Genomic DNA, 6,943 nt, shown 5'->3' with positions numbered 1-6,943 from the left:
TAACCTCCTGTTTGGCCCAGTTTGCAATTTCTGCGGAAGATGAAGAGGAATAGGGAGAACCAATGAGAGACGAGCTGGAGGTGTCTCAACGGGCAAATTTAACTCTCATTTCCCAACAGGAAGAGGAATTAATCAAAGGTTCAGTGTGCCGTGCCGGAACCAGATTAGGGTCTGAAGACATCCTGCGGTGTTGTGGTCAGCTCACAAGAAAGCGAGTTGAAGAAAGGAGCTCAGGGGCACTGTAATTCACAAACCTGCAGAGTTATAAATGACAGCTATCGTCCAAAAATATACTGAAGTAAGGCTGCCAAGAGGACTTGAAAGCGGGGCAGAATTGCAGGAAACCGATTTCAGGAGGTAGACTGGAATTGCATTGAAAGCATAGGAAACGAGGGAGAATGTCCACAATGATGCACTTGGCCAAAAAGGGCGTATGCGTTTTTTCCTGAATATATTCAGGAAAAAACGGATACGCCCTTTTTGGCCAACCAAGCAATCTTGCAAAGGAAATCTGCACTACAATGAAGACTCACTTCCCCCCGGTCAAAAGGGCCATCTGAAAAAAGTGTAAAATCCAGAAAGGCAGGACAGGCCATGGAGAACTGGGAGCCTTGTTATGCTGATGGGCGGGATGTAAATTTCCAACAGCCACTTGGGAGAAGTGTATGTTGTTTCCTGAAACATCTAAAAACCAAAGCCACAGAGCCTAGGGCACTTCCACTTATGGTCCTATAGCTTAGGGAAATTAAAATCAAAGAGACACAGCCACCCCAAAGTTTGGGACGGCTCTGTTTACAAGAACCTCGTTTACGGTACAAGTTCAATACCGCAGAAAGTGAAAAATGGATAAAGAACTTGTGGTACTTACGTACAATGCAGTATCACTCAGCAATGAAATCTATGTCATCAGGCCCGTAGCAGCATAATGAGTGGATTCAGATACGATGATTCTAACTGAAATAAGTCACACAGAAAAAGAAACATCATAAGATATCACTAACACACGGGATGTAAACTTGGCTACACAAGAACTGAATTACAGAACAGAACAGGGTCTCAAATTGAGAAAACCAACTTATGCTTGCTTAAGGGGAAAGGTGAGTTGGGGTGCTGCATAAAACCAGAGATTGAAATGAGCACAGATAAAGTTCCTTAATCAAATATGTAATAGACAAGAGCTACTCCTTGCTCAACGAAATGGACACAACACCCCATATTAAACGCCTAAGAATGTACCTGACTAGTAAGTATCTTAAAATCTATGGATTGCTATGTCTCTGAAAGGGAATCAAGCATGTGTAGAGGGGCATAAACGCAGCAGTGATAGGATTGGAGAGGTTCGGTGAGCAAATGAAGACCCTTTGAAGTCATATTGCATGGTACCCATTCCACGGGTTTCAACTACCCAGGTTTAAGGTATTCTTCCTTCAGCTAAAACATGCATGTGGAACCCAGAGTATGATCAACCATGTGATCGGGAGACGTGTTCAAATATGTCTCAGTTTTCGTCCCCTGGTACTCGGGTGCAACATTCCAGACGCTTTACTAACACTCTCCCGACTTGGAGAGTCAGTATCTTTATTCTCCTGTTTGGCCCAGTTTGCAATTTCTGTGGAAGATGAACACTAATAGGGAGAACCAATGAGAGACAAGCTGGAGGTGTCTGGACGGGCAAATTTAACTCTCATTTCCCACCATGGAGAGGAATTAACCAAAGGCTCAGCGTGCCGTGCTGGAACCAGATTAGGGCCTGAAGCAATCCTGCGGTGTTGCGGCCAGCTCACAAGAAAGCGAGTTGAAGAACGGAGCTCAGGGGCACAGTAATTCACAAACCTGCAGAGTTATAAATGACAGCTACCATCCAAAAATATACTGAAGTAAGGCTGCCAAGACGACTTGAAAGCGGGGCAGAATTGCAGGAAACCGATTTCAGGAGGTAGACTGGAATTGCATTTTAAGCATAGGAAAAGAGGCAGAACGTCCACAATGATGCACTTGGCCAAAAAGGGCGTATGCGTTTTTTCCTGAATCAGGAAAAAACGCATACGCCCTTTTTGGCCAACCAAGCAATCTTGCAAAGGAAATCTGCACTACAATGAAGTCTCACTTCCCCCCGGTCAAAAGGGCCATCTGAAAAAAGTGTAAAATCCAGAAAGGCAGGACAGGCCATGGAGAACTGGGAGCCTTGTTATGCTGATGGGCGGGATGTAAATTGCCAACAGCCACTCGGGAGAAGTGTATGGTGTTTCCTGAAACATCTAAAAAACAAAGCCACAGAGCCTAGGGCACTTCCACTTATGGTCCTATAGCTTAGGGAAATTAAAATCAAAAAGACACAGCCACCCCAAAGTTTGGGACGGCTCTGTTTACAAGAACCTCGTTTACAGTACAAGTTCAATATCGCAAAGAGCGAAAAATGGATAAAGAAGTTGTGGTACTTACGTTCAGTGCAATATCACTCAGCAATGAAATCTCTGTCTTCAGACACGTAGAAGCATAATGAGTGGATTCAGGTATGATGATTCTAACTGAAATAAGTCACACAGAAAAAGAAACATCATAAGATATCACTAATACACGGAATGTAAACTTGGCTACACAGGAACTGAATTCCAAAACAGAACAGGGTCTCATATTTAGAACACCAACTTATGCTTGCTTAAGGGGAAAGTTGAGTTGGGGTGCTGCATAAAACCAGAGATTGAAATGAGCACAGATAAAGTTCCTTAAGCCAAATATGTAATAGACCAGAGCTACTCCTTGCTCAACAAAATGGACTCAACACCCCATATTAAACGCCTAAGAATGTACCTGACTAGTAAGTATCTTAAAACCTATGGATTGCTATGTCTCCGAAAGAGAATCAAGCGTGTGTACAGGGGCATAAACGCAGCAGTGATAGGATTAGAGAGGTTCGATGAGCAAATGAGGACCTTTTGAAGTCATATTGCATGGTACCCATTCCACGGGTCTCAACTACCCAGGTTTCAGGGATTCTTCCTTCAGCTAAAACATGCATGTGGAACCCAGAGTATGATCAACAATGTGATCGGGAGATGTGTTCCAATATGTCTCAGGTTTCGTACCCTGGTACTCGGGTGCAACATTCCAGACGCTTTACTAAAACTCTCCCGACTTGGAGAGTCAGTCCCTTTAAACTCCTGTTTGGCCCAGTTTGCAATTTCTGCGGAAGATGAACAGGAATAGGGAGAACCAATGAGAGACTAGCTGGAGGTGTCTGGACGGGCAAATTTAACTCTCATTTCCCACCAGGAAGAGGAATTAACCAAAGGCTCAGCGTGCCATGCCGGAACCAGATTAGGGCCTGAAGCAATCCTGCGGTGTTGCGGCCAGCTCAAAAGAAAGCGAGTTGAAGAAAGGAGCTCAGGGGCACTGTAATTCACAAACCTGCAGAGTTATAAATGACAGCTATCGTCCAAAAATATACTGAAGTAAGGCTGCCAAGAGGAGTTGAAAGCGGGGCAGAATTGCAGGAAACCGATTTCAGGAGGTAGAGTGGAATTGCATTGAAAGCATAGGAAAAGAGGCAGAACGTCCACAATGATGCACTTGGCCAAAAAGGGCGTATGCGTTTTTTCCCGAATATATTCAGGAAAAAACTCATATGCCCTTTTTGGCCAACCAAGCAAGCTTGCAAAGGAAATCTGCACTACAATGAAGTCTCAATTCCCCCCGGTCAAAAGGGCCATCTGAAAAAAGTGTAAAATCCAGAAAGGCAGGACAGGCCATGGAGAACTGGGAACCTTGTTATGCTGATGGGCGGGATGTAAATTGCCAACAGACACTCGGGAGAAGTGTATGGTGTTTCCTGAAACATCTAAAAAACAAAGCAACAGAGCCTAGGGCACTTCCACTTATGGTCCTATAGCTTAGGGAAATTAAAATCAAAAAGACACAGCCACCCCAAAATTTGGGACGCCTCTGTTTACAAGAACCTCGTTTACCGTACAAGTTCAACATCACAGAAAGTGAAAAATGGATAAAGAAGTTGTGGTATTTACTTACAAAGCAATATCACTCAGCAATGAAATCTATGTCATCAGGCCCTTAGCAGCACAATGAGTGGATTCAGGTATGATGATTCTAACTGAAATAAGTCACACAGAAAAAGAAACATCATAAGATATCAGTAATACACGGAATGTAAACTTGGCTACACAGGAACTGAATTACAGAACAGAACAGGGTCTCAAATTTAGAAAACCAACTTATGCTTGCTTAAGGGGAAAGGTGAGTTGGGGTGCTGCATAAAACCAGAGATTGAAATGAGCACAGATAAAGTTCCTTAAGCCAAATATGGAATAGACAAGAGCTACTCCTTGCTCAACGAAATGGACTCAACACCGCATATTAAACGCCTAAGAATGTACCTGACTAGTAAGTATCTTAAAACCTATGGATTGCTATGTCTCCGAAAGAGAATCAAGCATGTGTACAGGGGCATAAACGCAGCAGTGATAGGATTGGAGAGGTTCGGTGAGCAAATGAAGACCCTTTGAAGTCATATTGCATGGTACCCATTCCATGGGTTTCAAGTACCCAGGTTTAAGGTATTCTTCCTTCAGCTAAAACATGCATGTGGAACCTAGAGTATGATCAACCATGTGATCAGGAGACGTGTTCAAATATGTCTCAGTTTTCGTACCCTGGTACTCGGGTGCAACATTCCAGACGCTTTACTATAACTCTCCCGACTTGGAGAGTCAGCGCCTTTAACCTCCTGTTTGGCCCAGTTTGCAATTTCTGCGGAAGATGAAGAGGAATAGGGAGAACCAATGAGAGACGAGCTGGAGGTGTCTCAACGGGCAAATTTAACTCTCATTTCCCAACAGGAAGAGGAATTAATCAAAGGTTCAGCGTGCCGTGCCGGAACCAGATTAGGGTCTGAAGACATCCTGCGGTGTTGTGGTCAGCTCACAAGAAAGCGAGTTGAAGAAAGGAGCTCAGGGGCACTGTAATTCACAAACCTGCAGAGTTATAAATGACAGCTATCGTCCAAAAATATACTGAAGTAAGGCTGCCAAGAGGACTTGAAAGCGGGGCAGAATTGCAGGAAACCGATTTCAGGAGGTAGACTGGAATTGCATTGAAAGCATAGGAAACGAGGGAGAACGTCCACAATGATGCACTTGGCCAAAAAGGGCGTATGCGTTTTTTCCTGAATATATTCAGGAAAAAACGGATACGCCCTTTTTGGCCAACCAAGCAATCTTGCAAAGGAAATCTGCACTACAATGAAGACTCACTTCCCCCCAGTCAAAAGGGCCATCTGAAAAAAGTGTAAAATCCAGAAAGGCAGGACAGGCCATGGAGAACTGGGAGCCTTGTTATGCTGATGGGCGGGATGTAAATTTCCAACAGCCACTTGGGAGAAGTGTATGTTGTTTCCTGAAACATCTAAAAACCAAAGCAACAGAGCCTAGGGCACTTCCACTTATGGTCCTATAGCTTAGGGAAATTAAAATCAAAAAGACACAGCCACCCCAAAGTTTGGGACGCCTCTGTTTACAAGAACCTCGTTTACAGTACAAGTTCAACATCGCAGAAAGTGAAAAATGGATAAAGAATTTGTGGTATTTACTTACAAAGCAATATCACTCAGCAATGAAATCTATGTCATCAGGCCCTTAGCAGCACAATGAGTGGATTCAGGTACGATGATTCTAACTGAAATAAGTCACACAGAAAAAGAAACATCATAAGATATCAGTAATACACGGAATGTAAACTTGGCTACACAGGAACTGAATTCCAAAACAGAACAGGGTCTCAAATTTAGAAAACCAACTTATGCTTGCTTAAGGGGAAAGGTGAGTTGGGGTGCTGCATAAAACCAGAGATTGAAATGAGCACAGATAAAGTTCCTTAAGCCAAATATGGAATAGACAAGAGCTACTCCTTGCTCAACGAAATGGACTCAACACCCCATATTAAACGCCTAAGAATGTACCTGACTAGTAAGTATCTTAAAACCTATGGATTGCTATAACTCCAAAAGAGAATCAAGCGTGTGTCCAGGGGCATAAATGCAGCAGTGATAGGATTGGAGAGGTTCGGTGAGCAAACGAAGACCCTTTGAAGTCATATTGCATGGTACCCATTCCACAGATCTCAACTCTCCAGGTTTAAGGGATTCTTCCTTCAGCTAAAACATGCATGTGGAACCCAGAGTATGATCCACCGTGTGATCGGGAGACGTGTTCAAATATGTCTCAGTTTTCGTCCCCTGGTACTCGGGTGCAACATTCCAGAGGCTTTACTAACACTCTCCCTACTTGGAGAGTCAGTGCCTTTAACCTCCTGTTTGGCCCAGTTTGCAATTTCTGCTGAAGATGAACAGGAATAGGGAGAATCAATGAGAGACTAGCTGGAGGTGTCTGGACGGGCAAATTTAACTCTCATTTCCCACCAGGAAGAGGAATTAACCAAATGCTCAGTGTGCCGTGCCGGAACCAGATTAGGGCCTGAAGCAATCCTGCGATGTTGTGGCCAGCTCACAAGAGAGAGAGTTGAAGAAAGGAGCTCAGGGGCACTGTAATTCACAAACCTGCAGACTTATAAATGACAGCTATCGTCCAAAAATATACTGAAGTAAGGCTGCCAAGAGGACTTGAAAGCGGGGCAGAATTGCAGGAAACCGATTTCAGGAGGTAGACTGGAATTGCATTGAAAGCATAGGAAAAGAGGGAGAACTTCCACAATGATGCACTTGGCCAAAAAGGGCGTATGCGTTTTTTCCTGACATATGCCCTTTTTGGCCAAACAAGCAAGCTTGCAAAGGAAATCTGCACTACAATGAAGTCTCACTTCCCCCCGGTCAAAAGGGCCATCTGAGAAAAGTGTAAAATCCAGAAAGGGAGGACAGGCCATGGAGAACTGGGAGCTTTGTTATGCTGATGGGCGGGATGTAAATTGCCAACAG

This window comes from Pseudorca crassidens, unplaced genomic scaffold (assembly GCF_039906515.1).
Source record: "Pseudorca crassidens isolate mPseCra1 unplaced genomic scaffold, mPseCra1.hap1 Scaffold_83, whole genome shotgun sequence".
NCBI classification, from domain to species: Eukaryota; Metazoa; Chordata; class Mammalia; order Artiodactyla; family Delphinidae; genus Pseudorca; species Pseudorca crassidens.
Note: the sequence above shows the minus strand (reverse complement) of the source record.